Below are 27,851 nucleotides of genomic sequence, written 5' to 3'. Positions count from 1 at the left end.
ATTCACCCATCCATCCATCCATCCATCCATTTACCCTTCCATCTATTCACCCTTCCATCCACCCATCTACTACCCACCCATACACCCACCCATCCATCCACCCACCATTCATCCATCCACCCACAAACACATCTATATGACTCCATTTTCACGTGGCTGAGAAAGACATATCCAAGACTGGGCAATTTACAAAAGGAGGAGATTTGTTGGACTTACAGTTCCATGTGGCTGGGGAGGCCTCACAATCATGGCAGAAGGTGAAAGGCACATCTCACAGACAAGAGAAGAGAGCTTATGCAGGGAACTTCCCCTTTTTAAAACCATCAGATCTTGTGAGACTTATTCACTATCGTGAGAACAGAACAGCACGGGAAAGACCTGCCCCCATGATTCAATTACCTCTCACTGGGTCCTTCCCACAACACCTGGAAATTCGATATGAAATTTGGGTGGGGACACAGTGAAACCCTATCATTCCACACCTGGCCCCTCCCAAATCTCATGTCCTCACATTTCAAAACCAATCATATCTTCTCAACAGTCCTCCAAAGTCTTAATTTATTTCAGCATTAACTCAAAAGTCCACAGTCCAAAGTTTCATCCAAGACAAGGCAAGTCCCTTCTGCCTATGAGCCTGTAAAATCAAAAGCAAGCTAGTTACTTCCCAGATACAATGAGGGTACAGGCATTGGGGAAATACAGCCATTCCAAATAGGAGAAATTGGTCAAAACAAAGGGGCCGCAGGCCCCACTCAAGTCCAAAATCCAGCAGGGCAGTCAAGCCTTAAAGTTTAAAAATGATCTCCTTAGACTCTATGTCTCACATCCAGGTCACATGGATGCAAGAGGTAGGCTCCTGTGGCCTTGGGAAGCTCCACCCCTATGGCTTTGCAGGGCATAGCTCCCCTCCTGGTTGCCTTCATGGGCTGGCATTGAGCATCTGTGGCTTTTCCAGGTGCACAGTGCAAGCTGTCAATGTACTTACCATTATGGGGTCTGGAGGATGGTAGGCCTCTTCTGACAGCTACACAGAGCAGGAGGGCCTGGGCCCAGCCCACAAAACCATCTTTTCCTCCTAGGCCTCCAGGCCTGTGATAGGAGGGGCTGCTGTGAAGACCCCCAACATGTCCTGGAGATATTTTCCCCATTGTCTTGGAGATTAACATTCAGTTCCTTGTTACTTATGCAAATTTCTGCAGCTGGCTTGAATTTCTTCTCAGAAAATGGGATTTTCATTTCTATCACATTGTCAGGCTGAAAATTTTCCAAACTTTTGTCCTCTGTTTCCCTTTTAAAACTGAATGCCTTTAGCAGCACCCAAGTCACCTCTTGAATGCTTTGCTGCTTAGAAATTTCTTCTGCCAGATACCTTAAATCATCTCTCTCAAGTTCAAAGTTCCACAAATCTCTAGGGCAGGGGCAAAATGCCACCAGTCTCTTTGCTAAAACACAAGAGTCACCTTTGCTCCAGTTCCCAACAAGTTCCTCATCTCCATCTGAGACCATCTCAGTCTGGATGTTATTGTTCATATCACTATCAGCATTTTTGTCAAAGCCATTCAATAAGTCTCTAGGAAGCTCCAAACTTTCCCACATTTTCCCACATCTTCTTCTGAGTCCTCCAAACTGTTCCAACCTCTGCCTGTTACCCAGTTCTGAAGTTGTTTCCACATTTTCGGGTATCTTTTCAGTAGCACCCCACTCCTTGTACCAATTTACTGTGTTAGTCCATTTTCACGCAGCCAATCTTTATTGGCATACCTGAGACTGGGCAATTTACAGAAGAAAGAGGTCTGCTGGACTTACAGTTCCACATGACTGGGGAGACCTCACAATCATTGTGGAAGGTGAAAGGTATGTCTCACATGGTGGCAGACAAGAGAAGAGAGTTTGTGCAGGGAACCTCCCCTTTTTGAAACCATCAGATCTTGTGGGACTTATTCACTATCATAAGAGCAGAACAGCATGGAAAACACCTGCCCCCATGATTCGATTACCTCCCACCAGGTCCCTCCCACAACATGTGGGAATTCAAGATGAGATATGGGTGGGAACACAGCCAAACCATATCACTGTCCATCCATTCATTTATCCTATCCATCCACCCATCTGTCCTTTCACCCACCCATCTCATCCCCTCCCTCCCTGAGCTGAGGTCAGAGAGAATGGGAGTTACCCAGTCTAAAAAGAGAGAGGAATGCTCCATCTGAGGCAACAGCATATGCAAAGGGCCTGTACTGGAAGAGAGTTTGTCAGCCAGTAGAGCTGGATCAGAGAAATTGGCAGAAGGATGACACAAGATGAGACTGGAGGGGTGAGCAGGGGACAGACCCTGTGGGCTTATGGGACCATTTAGGGAGTTCTGTCTATACCAGTGGTATATAACAATATAATGTTCTGTGATGATGAAATATTCTGTAACTATGCTGTCCAGTATAATAGCCACTGACCAACATGAGCACTTGAAATGTGGTGAGTATGACTGAAGGACAGAACTTTTGATGTTTCACTTTAATTAATTGAAATTTATGCCAGATGTGGTGGCTCACACCTGTGATCTCAGCACTTTGGCAGGCCAAGGTGGGAAGATCACTTAAAGCCAGGAGTTTGAGACCAGCCTGGACAAAAAAGAAAGACCCCATCTCTATAAATAATACTACTACTACTAATAAAATTTAAACGGCCACATGTGGCTAGTGGCCGCTGCACTGGAGCTGCAGGTATATACTCTGAAAATGGCTGGAGGCCAAATGAAGGGTTTATGCAACAGATGAATCAACATGGTCATGGTCATCTCTGGCTGCTGTGTGGAAAATGAATTGGAAAGATGATGAGAGGATGCAAGAAGACTCAATGAGGAAGCTTCTCCTGTGGCCCAGAGAAGAAGAATGGCAGCATGACCTGGGGCTGGGGGCAGAAATGGAGGTAGGGAGAAGTGAAGAGATTTGGGAAAAAACAGAGATGGAAAATTGGTAGGATTTGGTGCTGGGAGAAGTGTTGGTGATTTGGAAGCAAAGCTCTTGGAGTTTCTCCCAGGTTATGTCTCTGGATGACATAGTGGGATGGAAAGTGGTACTTTCTCTGAGATAGGGAAGGAACCCAGGACCAGGTTTGGGGGAGTTTGGGAGTCCTGAGGTCGGCTTGGGTCACAGTGAGCCTGAGTGGCTTTTGAGTTGTCCAGGTGGAAATATCAATTAAGAAACTGGGGCTCTGGCGAGAAGTATGGGTTGGAGACAGAAACTTGGGTTTGTGAATATGTAGAAGTCAAAGCCATGGGCCTTGATGGCAGAGTCAGGGAACAGCAGGAAGTCTAGACCCAAGCCTCAGGGGCCTCCCACATTGATGCTGGGAGGAGAAAGATGTTTCCACAAAGGTGACAGAGAAAGCATGGCCAGAGATGTTGGAAGAAATCCAGGAAAGTGTTAGTCAGGAAAGCCGGGAAGGTGTTAGGGCAGCCAAGGGAAGAGATTGTCTCCAGGTGGAGGGGTAGGGAATAGGTTGAGAACTGGTGAGAGGTCAATCTAGCTAAGAACAGAACCACTGCCATCGGATGTATGGGTGCAGAAGTCAGTTGTGACCTAGCTCAAGGGCAACCAACTGGGGACAGCCAGCAACCCTCAGGCCGATCTCCTTGCTGATTTGCTGACAATAACCACCTTCTCCTCCCAACTTACATGCCCAAGTGCTCCTATCACTGCAGCCAATTGCACTCCCTACTCTATTGCCAGTCCTCCACTTTCTCTTGCTGACATCTTTTCAGGTGCATTACTTGGGAAAGCAGAGGGCAGAGAATCAGATGATGAAGAACATTGTGTGTGGAATTCATCCTCTTCCCTTCACCTTTTCTGGATGTCTGCCTCCCTTCTTCCTGTGAGAGAAGAGTTCTTTTGTGTGCTTTGCCCATGGAGTTTTATTTCTTCACCTGCCTGCTCTTTTATTCATCACCATTAACTTCTTTTCCTCTCTTCTCAGACCTCTTCAGGTTTCCTCTATTGAGGAAAAACTATTCCTTCCTTTGATGCCTTCACTGTCCTAGGAACATCTACTATCCTCTCCTTGGCTTCCCCAGTCTGAGTTTCCAAGTGAGAGCTCCCCATTGGCTGCTCCCCGCCGCCTCATTCTCCGAAACCTTAGCAGGACCATCCTCCTGCTGGGGACAGATACAGGGTACCCTCCTCATGTTCATCCTCCCCACTTCCCTACAGCAGTTGATGCAACACATGGGGTGGGAACCAGTGCCAGCCATCCTCTTATTCATGAAAATCTGTGCCTTGGCTTCTTCAATGGCAAGTTTTGAACCTAGATGATTAGAGGAAGCGAGAGAAGAAAAACCAAATAAAACAAAGCAGAGAGCTAGGGCTTGTTTGATCTCATGGTGAGATGTCAGCACCCTTTCCCATTCACCCCACCCTGCCTTCCCTGCCTCACATCCACCACTTGCCTTCCTCTTTGCCCGAGTCCTCTGAGTCCATCTCCTCTCCTTCCTTATTGTTCTAGTGGGCCCATTTCCCTGCCAGTCATGCCTTCTTGTCTTCACCTATGGAAACCCTCCCCATGGGTTGGACACAGCTCAGATTCCTTGTTCTCCACAATCTTTTCCTTTCCCAAATCATTGTGCTGCAGAAGGGGCTGCCCCCATTCCCCCTCACCCCCATTGCTCCCACCTAGCCCTGGAACCCCACTTCTTTGCTGAATCACAGTGTCACATAATTTCCCTTTGCAGTCCATCGTTCACCTGGCAATTAATCACATCCTGCTGTGCCGACCTCTGATGCTGTGCACTTGCAGGGCGCTTCTTGCCTTGTATGATTATGTAACGCCCCACGTGTTGTCTCCTCAACCTGAATTCCGTTCCAGTGGGAGTTGCGGGAGTAGGCAGGGGTGCCTTATCTGTCTTTGAATCCTCTGAAGCTCTTAGTGGAGCGCCTCAAACAGGAGATGCTCAATAAACGCACAATGATTGATGGGCTTGTTGTTGGTTTTTCTCTAGCCCATGCTTTATTCTGCTGTCAGAAAAATCTTTCTCAAGGATAATTCCCATTATATAACATGCTCTGCTTCCTCGCTTTAGTCAGCAAGTGTTATTGAATGTCCGCTGGGTGGGTGGCGCCAGGGAGGGGCTTTGGGGGTAAAGAGGGGTTGAATGAAGAAACAGCTGATAGAGGCCCCCATTCTTCAGAGCCCACAGAGTCTGGCACACTCAGGAAGTGATGACAAGCAAAAGACATATATGGAATTAAGCCATGAAAGGAATCACAAACGTCACAGGAAGCCAGAGGATCGGGGGTGTCTTAATGGTCTCCCAAGCATCCAGGCTGACTTGGGGAGGTGGAGAGACTTGAGCTAGGTCTCCAGGATGAGACGGTTTGGGATGGGACAGGAAGAGAGGAAAGGATTCCAGTCAAGGAGAATTTTGGGAGTGAAGTGATGCAGATGCCAGCACCATCATTTCGGCATTTTTGACCTCTCAAGTATCCCCAGGACAATGTGAGAAGGTCAGAAACCACTCTAATTTGCAGAAACCTAGGAGTCTTTAGCGATTTAGAGAAGGCCTTCAACATGCCAGAATAGGCAATTTGTATACGCTCCCACAAACATTGATATCGGCCAGAACTCTCTCCAGAGAGGCAGAAGGGGTGGGCTTTGGATGAAGTCTCTGGGCAGGGTCTTTGCTGGGGCTCTCAGCTCGCCTGTGATGGACAGCAGCTGCCAACTAGCCAGGCTCCATGTGTCAATGTCTTTGCAACAGGGGTCCTACCCAGGATCAAGTGGGTCCTCCCAGGTTCGAGGGGAACACATCAAAGATCCCATGAATGCCACAATGCCACAGGTCTTCTGTCACACAGGAGGAGGGTGGGGCCTCCCACCTCATCCTTTGACGCTTTCCTGGTCACATAAGAGGCTTTGAAACATTTGAGGATGAAAGGAAACCCAACTATCACCCCAGCTGGAACTAACCAAAGATGAAGAAATTGGGACCTTAGGGGACATGCTTACACATTTTCCAGGCATCATACAGGATGATTAGTGGAGACAGATGCAGACTCAATTCACAGACCTCATCCCTCAGGCCTGCCTCCACTTTGACTCCTTTTTCACTTCTGTGACTGTTTTTGGGTGAAATCTCAAATTGCAAGAACAATACAAAGAACTCCTGTGTCCTTTATCAGAAGCATCATTGTTTCTACTTTCCTCGTGTGCTTTATCTGTGTGCGTCCATGCATGTAGAGATGCATCTTTTGAGTAAGTTGCAAACCTCCTTACACCTCGCCTCTAAATGCTTTAATATACACTTCCTAAGAACAAAGACACTGTCTGATAAGCCCTGTGAAATGATCAAAATTTGCAAATTTAACATTACTCCACTGCTATTGCTTAATCCACTGTTCATATTCACATATCATCAACGGCCCCAATAAAGTCCTTCAAAGCTTTCTCCCACTAGCTTATTTTGAGTACAACCCCCCTCCATTTTTATTTTTAACTTTTTACTTAGCAATAGTTTCAAACTCACAGAATACTACAGAGAACAACCATGTATTTTACCTAGACTCACCTTTGGTTGACATTTTACCCCACTTGCTTTACCATAGTCACACATTCTCTCTCTCTCTCTCTCTCTCTCTCTCTCTCTCTCTCTCTCTCCACCTCTCTCCCTCTCTCCCTCTCTCCCTCTCTCCCTCTCTCTCTCCTCTACCCCCACATACATAGTATTTTTTTCCTAAACCATTTGAGAGTAACTTGCATTCAACATATGCCTTAACCCATAAATCCTTCATGGTATATTGCCTAAGAAGAAGGAGTTCTCTTATATAACTCTAGTGCAATTTATACATTCTATAAAATTAACATTTTGATATGATATGATACTTTTTTGTTCAGAGGAAATTCACATAACATAAAATTAACCATTTTAAGGGAAATAATTCAGTGGCATTTAGTACAATCACATTGTTGTGCAGCCACCACCTTTATCTAGTTCCAAAACATTTCCATCACCCCAAAAGAAAACCCATCTGCATTAACCAGTTTATCCCTATGTCTTCTCCCTTCAGCCCCTGGCAACCACCAATCTGCATTCTGTCTCTACGGACTTATTGATTCTAGACATTGCATATAAATAGAATCATGGAAAATGCAGCCTTTTGTGTCTGGCTTTTTTTCATTTAGCATTTAGTTGTAGCATGCATTAGTACTTCATTCCTTTTCATGGCTGAATAATATTCCATCGTATGTACACACCACATTTTGTTTATCCATTCATCATTTGACGAACATTTGGGTTGCTTCCACCTTTTGACTTTTGTGAATAGTGCTGTTGTGAACATATGTGTATTTATATTTGTTTGAGCCCCTGTTTTCAATTTTTTTTGGCATATACCTAGCAGTGGAATTGCTGAGTCAGATGGTGATTCTATGTTTAACTTTTTAAGGAACTGTCAAACTGTTTCCCTTAGCAGCTGCCATTTTCTATTCCCACCAACAATGTACAAGCGTTCCAATTTCTCCACACCCTTGCCAAAACTTTTCTCCTTAACTTATTATAGCCACTGTAGTGGGTGTGATCTCATTGTGGTTTTGATTTGCATGTTCCTGATGGTGAAGTTGTTGAGTGTATTTTCATGTGTTTGCTGGTTATTTGTGTATCTTCTTTGAGGAAATGTCTATTCAAGCCCTTTGCCCATTTTTAAATGGGGTTGTTTACTTTTATTGTTGAGTTGTATGAGTTTTTTATATATTCCGGATACTAGACTCTTATCAGATCAATGATCTGCAAATATGTTCTCCTGTTCTTTAGGTTATCTTTTGACTTTCTTGATAATGTCCTTTGATGCATGAAAATGCTTTATTTTAATGAAGTCCAATTTATCTATTTCCTTTTTGTTGCTTTTGCTTTGGGTGTCTGATGTAATACTTTGATCTAATCTGATGCCCTTATTTTGTCAACTTTGTCAATTGACCCATTTTTTTCCTCCAGCACAGGATCCAGTCTAGGATTAGACACTGCATTCGGTTGTCATATCTCTTTAGCCTCCTTTACTTTGAAATATATGCCCAACCTTTCTTTGTCTTTTATGACATTGAAATTTTTTGAAGAATATAATCCCTGTACTTTTTAATAGAATGTTCCTCATTTGGGGTTTGTCTGTTTCCTCATGATTAACTTCCAGTTATGCATTCTCAGCTGGAATGCCACCTCAGTGGTGATGTCATTCCCAGGCCTGTGATCCCATGTGCCCCACACTGGAGATGGGAATTTTGACCACCTGGACAAGGTGTTATTTAATTTCTCCACTGCATCATTATTATTTTCTCCTCAATCAGTGGGGAGATGCTTGAAGACTAGGCAAATAATGCTGCTTCTCCACAAAGTTTCCCCTAGACTTGGCCTCCATTGATGATTCTTGCTTGATCCATCTTTACTATGATCGCTGATTTTGCAACTCCAGCATCCCACATTTATCAAACAGGCCTCAGCATGCTACTCCAAGCAAGAGCTCTCCGTTCTCTCCCATGGATCCACAGATGCATCCACTCTTCTATGTGAACTCATGAATTCCTGGTTTTGTTCCCCAAAGACTTGTAGTTCATTACTGTATTAATTATTTTGGTGCTCACCTCATCCCAGATTTGGCCACTGGGAGTCCTTACAAGCTGGTGTTTGCATCCTTGTGACATGCCTCCATCTTTGCCTTGCTGTTGTTGTTATTGTGTGTGTGTTTGTGTATGTGTGTGTATTTAAGCATCTCCTTGACTTTCTGGCATAACAAGATGTTCCTAGCTCATCCTGAACCTGGCCTGCCCCAACCCTGCTGTCAACCATTTCTCCCAGGATCTCTGATTCCTGTTAGAGGAAAATGATTAATTAGAGACCAAGACCTGGGCACCAGGCGAGCACACCCCTTCGGTAGGCTTCTCAGCATATGGGAAGGGGGCAGGGGATGCTGAGCTCAGGGCTGGGGAGCCAGAACTTCTTCCCTACCCTATTGTGGGGCTTAGGAGTCCTCTGTGGTCACACATGGTCCCAGCTCACCATGGCAGGGACCCAAAGCAGATTAGCCACGGACATTGTTTCATGCTGCACTTTTTTTTTTTTTTAAGCTAAATCTCTATGCATACCTGTGATTATTTCCGGGTGAATAGGTCATGAAAAATCATGTGTTTTTTAAACATAGAAATGGATTATTTTGATAATATGTGAGCACAGAACTCCGCTGGGTTGTACACAGGCCAGATATTGTGTGTATGTGTGTGGGCGTACATGTACACAGTGTCTTTTTTGTTCTATAGGGTGAGATTATAAAGTTATCTGGTTGCTGCTCTATTTCTTCCAAGAGACTATAGGCCCCTGAGGCCAGTGACTGTGCCTGCTTCATCCATCACCCAGCACCCAATACAGTGCCTAGCCCCTGGCTGGAACTCTGTAAATGACTCTTGGGTTAATACTAAAGGCCAAGTATAGCTCTCCTATATGATGCACTTGCAACACACCAGGTACTGTTCAAAGTGCTTTACATGAATAGACTGTTCTAATCCTCGAAACATTACTTTCATCATCCCTATTTTATAGATGAGGAAATTGAGGCACAGGGAAGTTGAGTACTTTGCCCAAGTTTATACAGCCAGGAAGTGACAGAGCCAGATTCACTCCTAAGCAGTCTTGCTCCAGAGTCCATGCTCTTAACTACAATAGTATAGTAAGGGAGGGGTGGATGATAGATGGGTGGATGAGTGGGTGGGTGGATGGGTGGATGTGTGAGTGAGTGAATGGGCTTATGTAAATATAAATGGTTGGATGGGTGGACGATGGATGGATGGGTGAATGGATGGATGGGTGGGTAGGTAAATGAGTGGATAGGTGGATGGTTGGATGAATAGATGGGTAGATGAGTCAACCAGACACAGTGGCTGAACTGTTCTCTCCTACTCTTTTAGACTTCGCTTCTCCCTGGGAGCATCTCCATGCCCTCCTTTCCTGGTCCCTCAGAACTCCTTCCTTTCACAGCACATCTCCCTCCCAGAGATGTACCCTCAGCTGCATCCAAGTTAGAGCTGAGCAACCAGAGAGAGAATAATCTCCATTCTTGTTCTAGACCAGACATTGCCAACTGGCATCTTAAAGGTGAGATCTGGCCCCTGAATGTATTATCTTTGACCAAAAGCAGATGAAAACAATGATAACAACTAGAAACAATATTTAGTATTTAAATATCAGGCAGCAATGGTCTGGGTGGGGAATGGGGGCTGGGGTGAGGACATCACAGCCTTCCCCACACTTTTTCCTTATTACAAGGGCCCTCTTCCTCCAGAAGCCTTCTGGGAATCCCAGTGAAGGTAACTGCCTTCTCCCTGAAGCCTCTTCCCACTCCTGCCTTCTGGCATCCCCCAGGTCTCAGATCCCTGAGATCACATCACAATGCCTGCACTTCTCCGGGATGTCATTCATCTTAGTGGCCACAAAATGACAACACCCCTAGAGAAACCAAGACTTCCCAAGCCAGTGCCTCTCCCCTTGCTGCCTCCAGTGCCCCATCCGCAGAATTTGCAGCCTGAAAATGATTCTCCTTGACAGAGAAGGCAGAGGCTGATTTAGAGAGGAGCTGTGCTATCTTCACCTCCCTTTGGGCCACTTGTGTCTGTCTGTCCCCTGGAAACCCCTGTCCTTTCTGTCCTGACCTCTGACGTAGTTTCCCAATCATTCCCTAACTTCACAGCACGTCCAGTAGGGTGAAAGAGCACCTTAGATAGACATGCGTTCAAATCCTGCCTCCTTGCCCTATGGATGAGTAGCTCAGCCTCTCAGACCTCAGTCTCCTCGTCAGTACAAGGGGAATAGCAACATCGCCCAGCGCAGGCTGATTCCCATTCACTACCACACTGGGGTGGCCAACCATCCTAGTTTGCCTGAGTCTAAAAGGTCTCCTGGGAAATGTCTAGACTTTCAGTGCGCCAATAGTCCCTAAGAAAGCCTGGATGCGCAGCACCCTCTGTCCTTACTCAGAGCCATTCTCCCCTCTTCACCTTGCTCTGTGCCCAGGTAGGCTGATCTCTAGGGACTGCACTCCTGAGCACTTCTGCCTTCCAGCCTTAGCTCGAGTTTAAGCAATGGGAGGCATCAGCAAGAGACTAGAAGGTGGCAGGAGAGAGAAAGGTCAGGCGTTTCTTCCTCACCTCCTTTCTGCTTTAAGGCCTCTGCCATGGTTCCAGCAGTCACTGGGCTCCACCGACACTCTTTCTTCTCTTTGTCCCTTCAAAACTAGGTGTGGCAACAACTCCCCACCCAGTCGCTAGTCTCTGGGTGCCTTGATACTGCTGGGGTCTGAATGCTTGTGACCCCTCCATCAAGGTTATGGTATTAGGAGGTGAGGCCTTGGAGAGGTGATTAGGTCTTGAGGGAGGAGCCCTCATGACAGGGATTAGTGACTTTATAAAAGAGACTCCAGAAAACCAGACAGTCTCTCCCACCATTTGAGGATACAGTGAGAAGGCACTGTCTGAGGCCCTCTCCAGACTCCAAATCTGCTGGCACCTTGACCTTGGACTTCCCAGCCTCAAGAACTGTGAGAAATACGTTTCTGTTGCCTATAAGCTACCCACTTAATTGTATTTTGTTATAGTAGCCAGAATGAACAATATTCTTCCCATAACCCCATGCCTGCATTAAAGTCTCTCATTGGAGCCATCTGGAGTGAATTCTGCTGGGCTTTTCATGACTTTTCATTTTCTTAATAGTGTCTTTCCAAGAGCAGGAGTTTTAAATTTTGATGAAGCCCAATTTATCTATTTGTTCTTTTATGGATGGTACTTTTGGCGATGTACATAAAAACTATTTGCCCAACTTTGCCTAAAGTTTTTCCCAATAGTTCTGTCCCTTGATCTATCAATTATTGAGGGAGAGGTATTGAAATCTCCAACTACGATTGTGAATTTCTCTGTTTCTCTTGTATTTCCATCAATATTTGCTTCATGCATTTTAAGTTCCCTTATTAGATGCTTAATCATTTAAGATTGCTATCTCCACTTTAATGAATGGACTTCCTTAGCAATATGAAATTACCTTCTTTATTCCTGCTGATATTCTTTGCTCTAAAATCTACTTTGTCTGATATAAATATAGCCACTCCAGCTTTTGATTATGTTAGCATAGCATATCTTTTTCCATCATTTTACTTTCAACTTATTCGTGTCCTTATATTTGAAGCACATTTCTTATAGACAACATAGAGTTGTACTTTGCTTTTTAATCCAATCTGACAATCTCTGCCTTTTAATTGGGGAGTTTTGACTACTTACATTTATTGAGATCATAGATATGGTTAACTTTAAACCTATCGTCTTGCTATTTGTCTCATGTGTTTTTGTGCACTCTTTTTCCCTATTTCCTGTTGTCTTTGAGATTAACTGGATATCTTTACATTATTTTATTTCCTTTGTTAGCTTATTATCTCTAATTCTGTATTTTGTTATTTTAGTCGTGTTTTTAGCATGTATAGTGTACATCTTTAACTTATCACAGTCTATCTCCAAGTGATATTATATCATTTCATATACAGTATGCCTTACAAAAGTATACTTCGATTTTTCTTCCTCAACCTTTATGCTATTATTGTCATACATTTGACTTTTGCATGTATTTTAAACACCACACTTCTTTGTTGTTATTTTTGTGTAGGCAGCATTATCTTAACATTTTAAATGTTTTTTAAATCCTATATATTTGCCTATATAGTTGCTAAATACTCTTCCTTTCTTATGAGGAGCTATATTCCATCTGTTATTTTCCTTTTGTCTGAAAGACTTGCTTTAACGTTTCTTATGGTATGGTTCTGTTGGTGATGAATTCTTTCAGCCTTTTATGTCTAAAAATGTTTTTATTTTACCTTGATTTTGAGAGATATTTTCACTGGCATGTATACAGTGTGCTTCTTCTTTTTTCTTTTCATCCGAAGATGTTGCCCCACTGTCTTCTCACTTGCATTGCTTCCAGTGAAAAAAATCTGTCATCATTATCTTTGTTCTTGTGTTACAACGCGTTTTTTTTTCTGGCTGCTTCTAAGATTTTCTCTTTCTCACTTGTTTTCCGCAACTTGATTTTGATGTGTCTTTGTGTGGTTTTCTCCATGTTTCTTGTGCTTGGGGTTCTTTGAGCTTCTTAGGCCTGTGTGTTTATAGTTCTTATCAAATTTGGAAAAATTTCAGCCATTATTTCTCAAATGTTTGTTTCTACACTACCTCTCCTTTCTCTTCTCCTCTGAGGACTCCAGTTGCACATATGGTTGGCCATTTAAAGCTGCCCCACAGCTCACTGATACTCTTTTCAGTTTCTTATTCTCTCTTCTCTCTGTGTTTCCTTTTGCTATCTCCAAGTTCACTAATCTTTTCTTCTGCAGTGTCTAATCTGCTATTGAGCCCATCCAGTGTCTTTTTCATTTCACACGTTGTAGTTTTCATCTCTAGAAGGTTGATTTGTGGTTTTGTTATATCCTCTATGTCTTTACTTAACTTTTTGAACTTATGGAATATAGTTATTATAACTGTTACAATGCCCTGGTCTGCTAATTCTAACATCTGATTCAGTTCTGAGTCAGTTTTTATTGATTCATTTATCTTTTCACTTTGATTGTAATTTCCTGATTCTTTGCATACCTGGTAATTTTTTACTGGATACCAGACACTATGAATTTTACCTCGTTGAGTACTAGATATTTTTGTAATCTTATCGATATTCTTGAGCTACATCTGGGACATAAAGATACTTGGAGACAGTGTGATCTTACTGGGTCTTGTTTTTAATATTTGTTAGGTAGGGACAGAGCAGTGCTAAGTCTGGTGTTAATTGTTCCCCACTGCTGAGGCAAGATCCTTCTGAATACTCAACTCAACATCCATGAATCTGAGATGTCCCAGTCTGGCTAATGGCAACAAGCACTATTTCTAGCCCTGTCTGACTGCTAGGACTTGCTCCCACTAATTATTTCCAATGGTTCCTTCCCTGGACTTGAGTAGGTTTCTCACACACCGGCCCTGATTAGCACTTAGCTGAATACTCAAGAGGGACCCTCTGCAGGTCTCCAGGGTTCTCTCTGTAGCTTTCTGCAGCTCTCTCCTCTCTGATACTCTGTCCTGGACTCTTAGCTCCATCTCCTCAACTCAGAGTCCACTGGGCTCCACCTGGGTCCCCCCGCCCCAACCCATGGCCTTGAAACCCTCTCAAGGCAGTGATTTGGGGCAGTCACTGACTTACCTCTTGTTTTTCATCTCTCAGTTATCATTGACCATTGTTGTCTGATGTCCAACATCATGCAAACAAACTGTTGTTTTATATATTTTGCTCATTTTTTCATTTTTTGCAGGTGAGAGGGCAAATCTGGTCTCTGTTGCTCCTTCTTGGCTGGAAACAGAAGTTTCCCAAGCAGTTTAAATCAGGGAAACAATGAAACAGTTTGACTGTTAGAACAATTCCTCTTTCTAGAAGTTCTTCCTAATCTCCCTGGGATCTTAGACATCCAGCCCCCTTGGCCTGAGTGAGCCCATTCTCCTAGCCTCCTGCAGCCCAGGAAGGAGGTTTAAGTATGAAACCAGTCTTTCAAGACAAGCCCTAAGAGGAGAGGCTGTGCATCTCCTGGGAAATGACACAGCCTGCCCTACTGTCACCTTGCATTTCTGTCTGCAGTTCCCTAGCACTCTGAGGCAGGAGTGCTTGGGTGAGTGAAGCGGCATGTCATTGTTGGCAAAAGCAGGGGAACTGTTGCTGGGAGAATGCTCATGGGCTGCAGGAAGAGACTGGCCTTTACCTTGGAACAGCACGTCACGTGCCAGTCTTATCCACAACTTGACCCCTATGGGGTCGGCAGGCAGAGACTTTCATCCATCTCTTAGATGCTTAGGTGTAAGAGGTCTCCAGGCTGCTAAATGGCAGAGTTTGCATCCTTGAGCACTTGTGCAGAATTTGGGGCCCTGGGCATCTATTTGGGTAGCTCCAGGGGGCCCTCTGACCCTACCTACATCCCTGAGAGGCTCAGCAGGAAGGACTGGAAGTGACACTTGCAGCCGTCACTGCCACGTCCCTTGCCAGCAGGAATCTCTTTGAGCTAAGTCCAGGGAGTGCTCTGTGAAATACCCACCGGGGGACCATTTATCGACTCCAGCCTGGCCTGGTCAGTGCAAAGCTGGCAGGGACTGATGAGAATGACCGAGAGGGCACAATACTGGTCAGGCAGGCACAGGGCTGTATGGAAGGAGGCCTGCAGATGCCGTGTCCTTGTCACGTGCAAAATGCTACCTGGGAGGTGCTGGTGGAATTTTCCACCAAGGCCAAATTGTGGCAGACCATTCTAGGCAGCTGTTTCTGATTCTTGTCTGCCCCTGCCATCCTTAGTGCTCAGAACACTGGAGAGGGAGAGGGGAACCCGATGGGCTTCAGAGTCTCTGGCACATAAGCAGGATGGAGAAACTTCACCGTTGTAGGCACCTAAGAGCTGGAAAGTCATGTTGCCTGGTGTCCTCAGGCTGTCACTGGAGCCGGAAAGGGAAATGCAGGAGGCTTATAGAGCTATTTTCTGATTACTTGGGGTGCAACATTCCTAACCACTGGAACTCTCAACCAGAGGCTCCAAACTGGGGGCTTCAGGCAAAGCCTGTGACTATGTTGAAAGTTATGGGTTTTAAACTGGAATTAGTTGCCAACATCCTCAAATTGAGAGATGACATGGAAGTACCTGGATTTCCAACTTCTCTTGAAAATTGGAAGCTCAGGTAACCTTGAACTGAGCATTGACACCCTCCACATCCTCACAGTACCCCCTGCTCCGTATTGTCTCCCATACAGAGGCCAGTGATACCTGCCCGATTCCCAGGGACATTTATCTCGGGGTCCTGCCAGTGTTGGAAGGCCCTGTCTTCCATCATGTAGGACCAACCAATTCCATATGCTGTTATGTCTCCGTGACATACCCACCCCAAACCTCTGATCCTTTGAACAAAAGCCCTGGTTCCACATAACAGGGCTTGCCCACCAAACCTGCCCCTCAAGAAAATTCCCTGAAGCTCATACTTAGGAATGGTGGAGATTTGTATTTTGGCAGAGGGCATGCATGCTGATGGTGGAGTTCTGGCTGCCAGGAGGCTCACAGGGGAGCTCCTTTAGGGGAGTAAAGGTCCTTCCTGGTGACTTGTCATGGGGTCAAGGTTCGAAGGCATTCACACATTCTTCTCTGGAAAAGACGTGTCACCCTGCTGGAGGCAGGGGACTGACTCAAATGACTTGTGACTTGTACTGGGCTCTCTCAGCCCTCAAAGCCTATGACTGTAGGCTCCCAAAGATGTGGTTTATATTTTCTGTATATCACAGTGACCCCAAGAGAAGGCCACAGAGAAGATCCTGGGGCTCTTTTTGGAATCAGGGAGATTGTTCAGTTGGCTGGCGTCAGGGACTGGCTTGGGGCATCTGTGAGAGGCCATGGAAGCTACGTTTTCCTAGTGGAGAAGTTGTTTGGGCCACCCCTGGGGATGTCTCCAAGGATGAATTGGACACGGCCCCAGTGGGGTCACCTTGGGATATGGTGCTATGGCAGATACTGGAACCATGGAAACCAGGGTCTCACCATGCAGCTGCCACCAATTGACAGTGAGATGGCTATAAACAAGTCACGTAGCCTCAGATGCCTTGTGCATCACTTAGGAGAACTTTGCCTGTAAATAACAGAACATGTGATTGAAAGTAACAAAGTAATAAGTACCTGGTAGTAGGAGGCTCCTGGGTTGATTCAGAAAGAAACTCAGGCACCATCTCATTGTGTCAGCCTCATGGTTGCAAGATGGCTGCCATGGGTTCAAGCCTCACCTCCTCACAGGGAAGCGTCCAAAGTTAAACAGAAAGGTGGCAAGGAAGAAGGGTGCTCCTTGTGTATCTCTCTCTCTTGATTGGGTTGGGGGGGAGGCATTCTTACCTGGGATACTTTGAGCGGAAATCTTATTGGCTAAAATGGGTCAGATGGCCACCCTTAGCTGGGAAGGAATCTAGGAAAGTGAGTATCAGGCATTTCTTGCCTCTGTTATGTCTTGGCAGCATGGAGAAGGGGGAGGAGAATAACTGTTGGGGGGACAGCCAATAGAGGCTGCCCTGCCTCAACTATAAAATGGAAACTGGACGGAAGATCTTGTGCCCAAGGGTGCAGGTTTACCTAAGCTTTGTTGCTCAGAGCTATTATTTCAGAAAGTGCTAGAATATTAAAGGTTAAGTTAGTCTACCTCCCCTGGCAGGTTTTCAGTTTTTCTTGCATACTGGTCACCCTTGTGAAGGGCCTAGTGCTTCAATATCATGCCCTTCCTTCATTAAAATCTCTATCGCCATGTATTACCATCAGGGAAGAAGGCATTTGATGTGAAGAACTTCATACTAAAGTATTAGTGACTAATAGATGCCCTTCTTGGTCCATGTTGATTAATAAATGAAGGCTTGTTAACTTCAAAAAAAGGAAACATTATTAAAAGGTCTTCAGACTTTTAAGAGAAACAGATTGTTTCTGGGAAGTGGCAGCAAATCCAGGATGGAGGGCATCCTATCTGCTGTTATTGCATCAGTGGATGGCAACCCTGATGGGGAAACCTTTTGGAAGTGGAGGCAGGGTGGGAGAAATGGCATTCATGAAAGCACTCGTATGTGTTAACTCATTTAACCCCCACAGCGATTCTATAAGACAGCCATTAGAATTCTCATTTTCTTGATGAAGGGAGAGAAACTCAGAGAGGTTAAGTCACTCATCCAAGGTCACACAGCTGGGAGGTGGAAGAGCAAGGATTCCACTCCCAGGCCCGTACGGCTCAGGGTCCCTGTTCCCAGCCAGCCCCTGCATCTCTTTGCTTTTTTTCAGCTTCATGTTGAGGGAGCCTTGGTTCAGCCAGGCTGTCTGAGGGTGTGGTCAGAAGTCACACGGAAATGTGGCCCCCTCCATTTGAGTGTCCTCAGATGCCCTTATGGCAGGGCTGTGCCCTCCAGCAAGTCAGGGCGAGGGGAGGAGAGCAGGATAGCCGCCAGGGGAGCAGGGATGAGCAGCAGGTCTACTGGGCCTCCCTGTTCCTGGGCTGTCACCATTCCTGGGCTGTCACTGCAAAGAGGCCCGGTAACATTGCGGGGACAGAGCCAGAATTTGCTCAGTGCCCAACCCTGTGCAGGGCTGTGTCCCCAGAGCCACCTGCAGAGGACTGGCAGAGCTGGCTCATCCTCTTTAGATGCTAACAGAGAAACCCAGGGCAGGGGAAAGGACCCACCCATGCCCAGTGTCCCTTTGTGGCGAGGCTGGAGCTCAATGCCAGGCCCTGCCGACTCCTCATCCAGTGTTTACTCCAGCTTGCCACAGTCATTAACTTTGTCTCAGATTGTTTCATTAGAAATTTATGACACACCTACTGTGTGTCAGGCCCTGAGGTAACGAGGTTGAGTATGGTAAGATCCCTGACCTCACTGAGCCTTAGAACAAAGACAGATACAGTGTAGGGACATTCTTGAAAACAGTAAATGTACCACATAAAGACCCCACAGAGGATACTGGCCTGCCCCGTGGCAAACTCCAGTGTCCCCAGGGCCATGCTGATGCCATGCTGCGTGAAAATGGGGAGATGAGCAGTTGGGAGTGGTGGGGATTGCGGCCTCTCTATGAGAGTAGTCACACCCGGCACCAGACAGTTGTTAATCTTGTGGGGAGTGTGAGATCCAGGAACCTGGTATTCCCATTTTTAAAGAAAGTCCAGAAATCTGCACTTTTATATGTCTTCTTCCTAGTATTTAAAACTCTCTCCAAGCCCACCATAAAAAAAAAAAAAAAAAAAATCTGCAGGCTGGATTCAGCCCATGGCTCCCGCCCCACTGCTCCTCAGGCAGAGAGAAGGGAAAATTTTTTCTAAAGTCACACAGCCATAGAAGTCAAGCCAGGCTTAGAACCTGAGGCTCCCAGTCCACGCTGAGGACCTCATGGAACCTGCTTCACGTTAAGGTCAAAGCCCATTCTCTCTTCTGAATGTGCAACAATAGTTCATCTTTAGTAGCAACTCACTTTGGGTAAGAGATAGCCCTCCTGAAACCTCTTTTATAAGAAACAAAACTGGGAAATTAGCAGCAAGCCACGTTAAATCTCCTGGCACTTTCCAAATACCGCTCTGATTTTAATCCTGATGCTATATTTGAGATGGAAACATTTCTGATCCTTCTTTCTTAGCATGTAGGGGACCTGGGGCTCCTTTCTAAGGGAGGCAGAGCCCATTGTATGGAACCCGAGGCTGTCTTCCAGGCTGCCAGGACCTGTGCAGGGCCAGCCTGGGGGAGGGAGTGAGGGCCACTTTATATGGTCTGTCCCACCATGTCCACAGCAGCCGCCTTGCAAAGACCTCCCTCCCCAAAGCCTGGACCTCAAGGAGCTTGAGTGCCATTGATTGGAGGGGTGGCAGTTTGATTAATAGCACAGGCTGAATGAGCTCAATTGGAGGCCTTGCTCTGCCACTTGCCAACTGTGTGACCTTGGGCAAGTCATGTCACCTCTCTGAGCCTCAGGATTCTTCATCTGTAAAATGGGTTAATAATGTTTATCCTAAAGGAAAGATGGACCTATCACTTGGCTATTAATAGTAATATTAATTACAACAAATCAACATGTAGTTCAGCCACATTAGGAAATAAAAAAGGTTGGGTAACAGCAAATTCTGCAAATGTTTTTTTCTTCTGATGTATGCCTAGGTATTTAAGTAGCATTTTACTAAGTGCCAGATCCTGTACTAAACACTTTATAAATACTGACTCATTTAACCCTTGTGACCACCCTCCCAGGTGGATGCTACTTTACAGAGTTACAGATAAAGAAATTGAAACACATAGAGTAAGTAACTTGCTCCAGGACACACAGCTGGGCTGCAAACCAAGCTGTGTGGCTCAGGGTCTGTGCTCATTACTACTCCCTTCTATTCTGAAACACATTTTCCAATTTGGAATTGATCCACCAAAAGAAGAAATTATTCTTTCTCTGCCTGAGGAAGTAGTTGAAAGACTGTGCCACTGGGAAACCAAAGACATGAGTTCAAATCACAACCCGGCTTCCCGCTGGCTGTGTGCTCCCACCCCCCAAACTTAGCCTTGCTTTCCTCATTGCCAAATTGGGCTAATAGCACTACCTACCTCTCAGTTTGGAGAAACATGGAGCCAACCACTGGGTATGAAAGTGCTTTATAAAGTTTTCAGTGCAGTATAAATGCAGAGTATTAATAACAATAACTTCCCCTGAGCCATTTTACAAACTGGGGCTGTGGAAAATTAAATATGCAGGATCATAAAGCTGTGTTACCCAATAGCATAGGCACGGAATCAACCTAAATGCCCATCAGTGGTAGACTGGATAAAGAAAATGTGGTACCTATACACCATGGAATACTATGAAGCCATAAAAAAGAACAATATCGTGTCCTTTGCAGGGACAAGGATGGAGCTGGAAGCTGTTATACTCAACAAACTGACACAGGAATAGAAAACCAAATACTGCATGTGCATGTTCTCACTTATAAATGGGAGCTATATAATGAGAACACATGGACCTGTAGAGGGGAACACCAGACACTGGGACCTCTTGGAGGGTGGACGGTGGGAAGAGGGAGGGGATCAGGAAAAATAACTAATGGCTACTAGGCTTAATACTTAAGTGATGAAATAATCTGTACAACAACCCCCATGACACAAGTCTACCTATGTAACAAACATGCACATGTACTCCTGAACTTAAAAGTGAAAAATAAAAAATTTTTAAATGAAACTGTGTTACCACTCAAAGGTGGCCAGTTTTTAAATGTTGCCTGCTGCTGTCTGTGAGGATGGGGGAGACTCAGCCAAACCAGCAGGCAAGGAGCAACACCCCACGCTCCCAGCCATGGATGGGCAGCGAGAGGTCAGTCTGTCCCCGAGGATAAGGGGTTTGTCCTGGTGGCTTCTCCACTGGCTCTGCCCCATCTTTGTCACAGATTTGGGTGTGTTTACAATCAGACACTAAGAGGCTCAGCCCTTCCACACGCACAGCATCGATACCCATGTGGGTTGTAAGAGGATTTCTGCTTTTGCGTTGCTTGGCAATATTTTGTTTAAATGAATTTATGCCAGGGATTAATATAGTTTGTGAGCTGAACTGCTTACTTGGCAGGAAGTGGGAAATAAAGAGGGCTTGAAGAGATTTGGTGTGAAAACAGCTTTTAGAATGAGAGCGTGCAGGTGAAGCCTGGGCAGTGGAGCTGGACTCTGGAGGAAGCATCCCTGGGTTTCATCCCTGCTTGGCCACTTCCCAACTGTGGGACCCTCCGCCTGCAACCAAACCTCTATGCCTTTGCCTCCGAAAAACAACGCCTCTACCCACAGGGCAGGTGAGGATCGGCTGAGCTGATGCCTGTGGTCTCCCAAGCACCGGAGAAGCATGTGGCACACGGAAGGCCGTCGGGGGGAAGTGGGCCACACCAACAAATGAGTGATCAACACATCCTACTTCTTTGTGGAGTCCATATGCGCGAGTCCGCCTCCTCCTTAAAATGTATATACCCAGATAATGTGTATACCCAGATCAATACTCACAGTGCTTTTGTGGTGATTTGTAGGCATGTGCAGAGCGGTGGAAAATGGGAGTTGCCCGCAGCATGTCCCCAATGGAGGTGGAGCCAGGTGACGCTCTGTCTTCCTGCTTTAAGCTCGTCCCATAAGCAGGGGTGCCTTCTGCAGTCTGTGTGGTACCGCATATTTCCCACTCTGTGTGCTTTCTGTTGGTGGATTTGCTGTTTGAAATAGCCCCGAAGCGCGGTGCTGCCGTGCTGTTTTGTGTTCTTCAGCCAAGGAGGCCGGGCTGTGCCCTACGGAGAAAACAGTGTGTTAGGCAGCTTCATCCAGGCGTGAGTTATGGTGCTGTTGGCTGGGAGCCCAACATTAATGAGCCAACGATAGGTATTAAATAAGGCATCTTTAAACAAACAAAAAATACTTAAAACAAGGTTATATATTGATCAGTTGGTGAAAATGTTGTGACCAGAGGTTCCCAGGAACCTGACCCCGTATTTCCTAGGAGCAAAGGTTCAGCATTTGCCAATTCAGCACCCACAGTGACTTTATAGAGCAGAACTACCACAAATAACGAGCATCAACTTTATAACCACAGTCCCACCGTGGTGACTGCCTTTCTACTTCCAAAGGGATGCAGGAAAGAGGTTGGTTTTGGGTTTTCCCACCGTGGCAGTTGCTGTGAGGAGCGACTATGATAAAGGCTGTGAAAGGAGATTGTAAACAGTGAAGTCCGTGGGTCGGAATTGTGAACGCCATCACTTTCACTATTGCATGGACATCCTACTACAGGGAAGTTGTCCTGCGCTGAGGCCTGCCTCAGGCTGTAGGGCTGTGGTTGAGCTTTAGGGCCTTAGGAGAGAGCAGTGAAAGGAGGCAGAGGACGTCCTAGAGGACTCCACAGGCATCTCTTCCCTGCACATCAGTCATTCACCAGAGCTTGGAGAAGGACTGCTCCTGGCTGCTGTTCACTCTGTGGCCACCACCCAGTCTGGCCACCATTGCCTCTTGCCTGGATGGTGGCATGGCCACCTCACTGCTCTCAGCCTCCGTCTGGGAGTCCTGCACCCACTGTCTACCCGCAAAGGACAGACTTCTCACCCTTCCACTGTACATTTGTTAATGGCTCCCCATTTTTCTCAGGAGAAAGCCCAAAGCCCTGCCCATGGCTCCTGAGGCCCTGGGTGGTCAGGCCTCTGCCACGTCTCCAGCTTTGTCTGAGGCCATGCAAGTCCTCACCCCCTGCTGCAGCCACACCGGCTTCCCCACTGGTCCTGGAATGTGCCACGCCCCTCCCGCAAAAGTCTTTTGCATTGCCCAGCCTCTCCCCTGCCCCCAACACCTGTACCTGCTCCTCACCTGCACAGCTTCAGGTCTCAGCTTGAGTCGCCTCCCTGATGACCCTGGCCCAGGATCATCACACAAAGTGGGCCCCAGGATGTAGCCCCTCCTCCACCCCACCTTTTTTACAGAACCTATCTCAGGTGACATTTCCCACTTATTTGAGTGACTATTTGGTAAATGGCCATCAGACTGTGAAGGCCACGAGGTCAGACACTGGGGCTGCCTTAGCTCACCACCACATTCCCAGAGCAGGGGACAGGGCCCGGCACATGGTAAGTGCTCAATAAACATTTACTAAGTGGGGAAATTCCTAGTGAAGAAGAGCCAGGCTCTTCCCTTGCGTTTCACAGACTGGAAGGACAGTAAGCTAGCATCTATTACACCCAACCTTGCACAAGGCTCCAGCGAGGGGGAGCATCATCTTTCTCACATTTTGGAGGATGATGAGGCTCAGAGAGGCTGGGAGAACTGGCCCACGGTCACACAGCTAAGAAGTGGCAGGAGCAGGATCTGAACCCAGGACTGGCTAACCCAGAAGCCTCTCCCTCCTGCCCCTGCCCTGTCCTCCCACCTTTGTTTGTCCAGGCCTCCATATTACAGCTTTATATAGGAAAGGAGGCATCTCTTAGGGTACTGAAGCCTTGACCTCATGTCACCAGTCTTTCCAATATTCTTTCCTTTACATAAGCTGGTCCCAAAGGCAGAGCGAGATGCTAATGCTGCCCCCAGGGACCACTTGCTTGTTTGGCTGGCTCTGGCACATCCCCTTGCAGGAAAGCACCTGCCTCTTAGAGAAGCCCAGTCTATCTGACAGATTCAGAACCTGCCGTCCACACTGTGGGGCATGGGGAAGCTTTGGCGTCTGGCAGGCCTTAAAGGAGCCACAGGATGCTAGGAGGGTGGGACTTAGTTGACTCACTCACTCTTGTTTTACACATGGGGAAATGGAGGCCCAGAGAAGGGAGGCAACTCATCCAAGTCTGGGGAGTGAGTTTCAAAAGCAAAATGAGAAGCCCAGGCCCTGGACCCCTGGGCAATGTCATTTATGTTTGCCTCAGTGTCTCACTGGTAAATGAAAAGGGTGTATGTGTGTGTGTGTGTGTGTGTGTGTGTGTGTGTGTGTGTGTGAACTTTCTGCTAGTTCTCTAAAGGAATGAAAATAACCTTGGGTAGGTAATGGGACAGGGAGAACCCTAAGTCATCAGCCAAATTATTTATTCATTGACATCTCCACCCATCCTTTTATTCACTCATCCTTTTCTCTCCCCATCTGTATCTCCATCTATTCATTTATCAACCTCTCCAACCACCAATTCATCCACCAACCCATCCATCCATCCATCTGTCCATCCCCTTCTCTCTCTATCTGTATCTCCATATATCCACTTTTCTTTCTAGCCATCCATTCATCCATCCATCCTTTCACCAGGTTCTCACTAAGCATCAATTCTGCGACCGGCTCTGTGGGGTAGAGATGTAAAGGCTCACTCAGTTCCAGACCCTACAGAGCCCCCCAGGACCCTGGGGGCAGCAGGTCGATGAGCCCACATTCCCCCCACCCCTCCCAACCTTGTGAGGATCACACCAAGAGAGACATTCACATCCTGGCCTCACAAAGAAGAAACAACAAAGTGGAAAAAGGCTGGAGTCCCCAACTCCGAGTCCTTTACCCTGCCTCAGTCCTTTATAACGAGGTGTGTTTGGGCAATGCCTCTGTCTTCTGGGACTCAGTGTGCCCATCTCTGCTGTGGGTAGGTTGGACTAGATGAGAGTTTCCCAAACTCCAGTTGTTTCTTTCCCTCCCTCCACACCTGGAGATCAGAACACCTGTGCTAAAAAGTACTGAAAATCTTTATTCAAATGAGCTCACTTTTTTTTAACCAAAATAAACTTATTATAGAGTGAAACTTTATTGCTACCATAAATGGGAAAAAATGGTAACAGCTGTCATAAATAGAAAGTAACAATTTAAAAAAACTTTAGAAAAAGAAGGCAGACTGCTGATGCTATTAAATCCTGGGTGGATACTGCATCCTACCAGTGGAGGTCTGCTCTCCTTGTTTAAGAGAGAATTTAGCAAACGTCGGGGAGGTGTTAAACATAAGATACACACACTAAACTCAGACTTTCTCCTTGGAGAGGTTTCCCAGAGTGTGCCTCCCGTCCCTGGGTGGCAATGGGAGGGGGTCCCTGCTGAAGGTCCCTGAGTGTGGGGGCACCACTCCCGCCAGAGAGGGGTAGCCCTGGCTCCATCCTAGCCACTCTCCTCCAAGCCTTCTGAATGCACCCTGGGCCCGGCCCCTCTTGAAAACTCAACACCTCCCCCTCCTCCACAAACCGCCCAAGAAGCCAAGGGTCAGGAAGCCATGATCCGGATTCTGTAACCCAAACCAGGGAGTATCTGCGTCAAATCCTGGCCTAGTAGGAAACCAATACGGGAATCTGAAGCCATCCCATCCGGGAGCTCAGCAGGTGCCAGGGGCAGCCCATCACTCAGAGAAGGCCCTGACCCTTTCTTATCTCCCCTGCAGCTGCAAGACTCCTCCCCCTGGCTCCACCACTCTTCACCCTCTCACTCTTGACCCAGGCCCCGAAGCCCATGACAGCATAGGGTCCCAAGGTGTGGCATTTTTGAATGTCCCTGGGGCACTATCAAGTATAATCAGGAAAAAAAAAATATGTCTCTTAGCTAGGCCAATGCCTTAAGTACCCACAGACTGTTCCTTCCCCTGCAAGGCAGGTAGCCTCGAGGAGCCAGAGACCTTGTGTAGCCAGAATACCCACGTTTGGGTTGGGATGTGCCCCGAGGGCGCCCTGCACGTTCTCACCTCTGAGTTTCTGGGGCCTGCTGAACCTCCTGCAGCAACACTGACATCAATGGTATTATTTACTTGAAAAATTGTTTCATTTTGGATTCAGATTTCAGAAGGGCATTTGAAATACCAAAGCTGCTGCCAGCTCTGTTAAGGACACAGAAAGGCCTGCTTTCCCATCTGGCCTTGGCTCCAGCCTGGTGCCATGGTGGGAGTCCGGTATCTTTGCACTACCAAGCCCTCACCCGCACATCTGAACAGCCAAGCCAGAAAAGTCCAGAAAAGGGAAACCATTTAAAAAACACAACATTGGGCTTTGCCTTAGAAAGTGCTTTTCCTCTTTAGTTAATAGTTACAATCTCTTACACAGGTCTTATATCTCATTCATTCATGCATTCATTCATTCCACCAGGGCTGATGTTTGACTGGCAAGCAAGGTCAGGAAAGCCCTGTTAGTTATTTATAGCTAGCATCCCCCTTGGCACATGACAAGGTCATGCTGCTTGTAAAATACTTAAAACCTCACCCCTGTGTTCAAAAACTTTGATTGAGCATACACTGACATTTCAGGCACTGAGATTGTCAACCCCTGGACACACCAGCGTCCAGGAACAGTCCCTCCTTCAAGAGCATATGGCCACTGCAGGCTGAGACACACCCACCAATGCAACACAGGGATTCTTGTGATGGAGACCCAGACACAGAGCCTGCCCTGAGCGCTGGAAGAGGCAGGGGGGCCTCATATCTAGGCCAGAAATAAAGGAAAGACATTTTGGAGAAGTTCCTGAAGGGGTGAAATTCCATACTTTAGACTTACTAAATCTCTGAATGACAGAGAAGGAAGGTACCTGAGAGATCTTTGAGGCCACCATTCCCTAAAGTATATTCTAAGGAATGCTAATTTATTCCAAAAAGGATTTCAAAGTCTAGTTAATATGGGAAATGCTGGGTCAAACCAAACTAAGCTGGTTTCTATGCCGCAGGACTTATCAGAGCCTTAGTCATTGCCTTGTGAAATCTACAAGGGGGATGGGAGCTACAGGGAGCTTCTTGAAAGACTAGTGCTCCCCAGACCTCACTCTGAGGGACTCTAAGCTAGTCCAACCCTTTTTCCACAGACAAGGAAACTCAGGCCCCAAGAACAGCTGGCATTTGCCTAACATCTCACAGGGAGCAGAGGGTGGAGTTGGAATTAGAACCCAAGGCTTCTACCTTGGAAGCAGGCCGTTTAGGGCATGTTGTTTGGGCCTTGGGTGCTACTGGCATGTGAGAAGAATGAGGTTCATATGGGCTGAAGCAATCCTGAGAGGCTTCCTGGAGGAGACAGGACTTGTGGAAATCCTGGGGCTCCTGGAGCCAATGACTCATGACTTTATTGACTGAACAGTGGTATCACAGAGAACCAGGTACACAATGGAACCTCATTGCCACCCAATTTTCCTAGAGAGAACTTCAGGATGCAGGCAGGACTTCCGCCCAAGGAGATTAGTCCCTGAGCTTTCGAAGGATGAAAGTGCTTGGAGGTGTATTTTCATCTTCAATGAAGCCTCCCTGATTGCCACGCCCAAGTTAAAATGATCCCTCGCCTCCAGCCCTGATTTCTCCCCTTCCATTCTTCCTTTCGAGTTTTGTTTTTGGGCTGTGTGGGATCCTCACTAGTTTATAAATCATTTGAAAGTAGAATGGGTAGTTTATTCTTCCTTGTTGGGTTGTTGATCAAGAACTCACCAGTCAGGCACGGTGGCTCAGGCCTATAATCCCAGCACTTCAGGAGGCCAAGGTGGGAGTATTGCTTGAGCCAGGAGTTCAAGACCAACATAGCAAAATCCCATTTCCACAAACAACATTTTTAAACAATTAGCCGGGTGTGGTGGTTTGTGCCTGTAGTCCCAGCTACTCAGGAGGCTGAGGCAGGAGGATTGCTTGAGTCCAGGAATTTGAGGTTACAGTGAGCTATGGTTGCACCACTGCACTCCAGCCTGGGCAATAGAGAGAGCCCCTTCCTCAGGAAAAAAAAAAAAAAAAAAAAGGAACTGACCAAGGCCAGGCAGAGTGCTCAGTGTTTTCTATACATCCTTTCCTCTTACCTTCACCACAGCCCTCTGCAGGAGCTGTTTCTACCC

At 46.5% G+C, this 27,851-nt stretch overlaps 1 protein-coding gene and 1 long non-coding RNA gene across 8 annotated transcripts in view; one reads left to right on the top strand and one right to left on the bottom strand.

Annotated features, from left to right (window-relative positions):
- ATP2B2 (ATPase plasma membrane Ca2+ transporting 2) overlaps window positions 1-27,851 on the top strand; it is a 382,664-nt gene that overhangs the window by 49,473 nt on the left and 305,340 nt on the right. The gene's annotated exons all lie outside the window — the stretch shown is intronic.
- LOC135969376 (uncharacterized) lies at window positions 186-21,851 on the bottom strand. The gene is made up of 3 exons (XR_010584594.2): window positions 21,596-21,851; window positions 14,246-14,392; window positions 186-4,299 (listed from the first exon to the last, which is right to left on the bottom strand). It is a non-coding gene; the product is annotated as an uncharacterized lncRNA (long non-coding RNA).

Source organism: Macaca fascicularis, chromosome 2, assembly GCF_037993035.2.
Source record: "Macaca fascicularis isolate 582-1 chromosome 2, T2T-MFA8v1.1".
NCBI classification, from domain to species: domain Eukaryota; kingdom Metazoa; phylum Chordata; class Mammalia; order Primates; family Cercopithecidae; genus Macaca; species Macaca fascicularis.
Note: the sequence above shows the minus strand (reverse complement) of the source record. Positions and strands in the feature narration are given on the sequence as shown.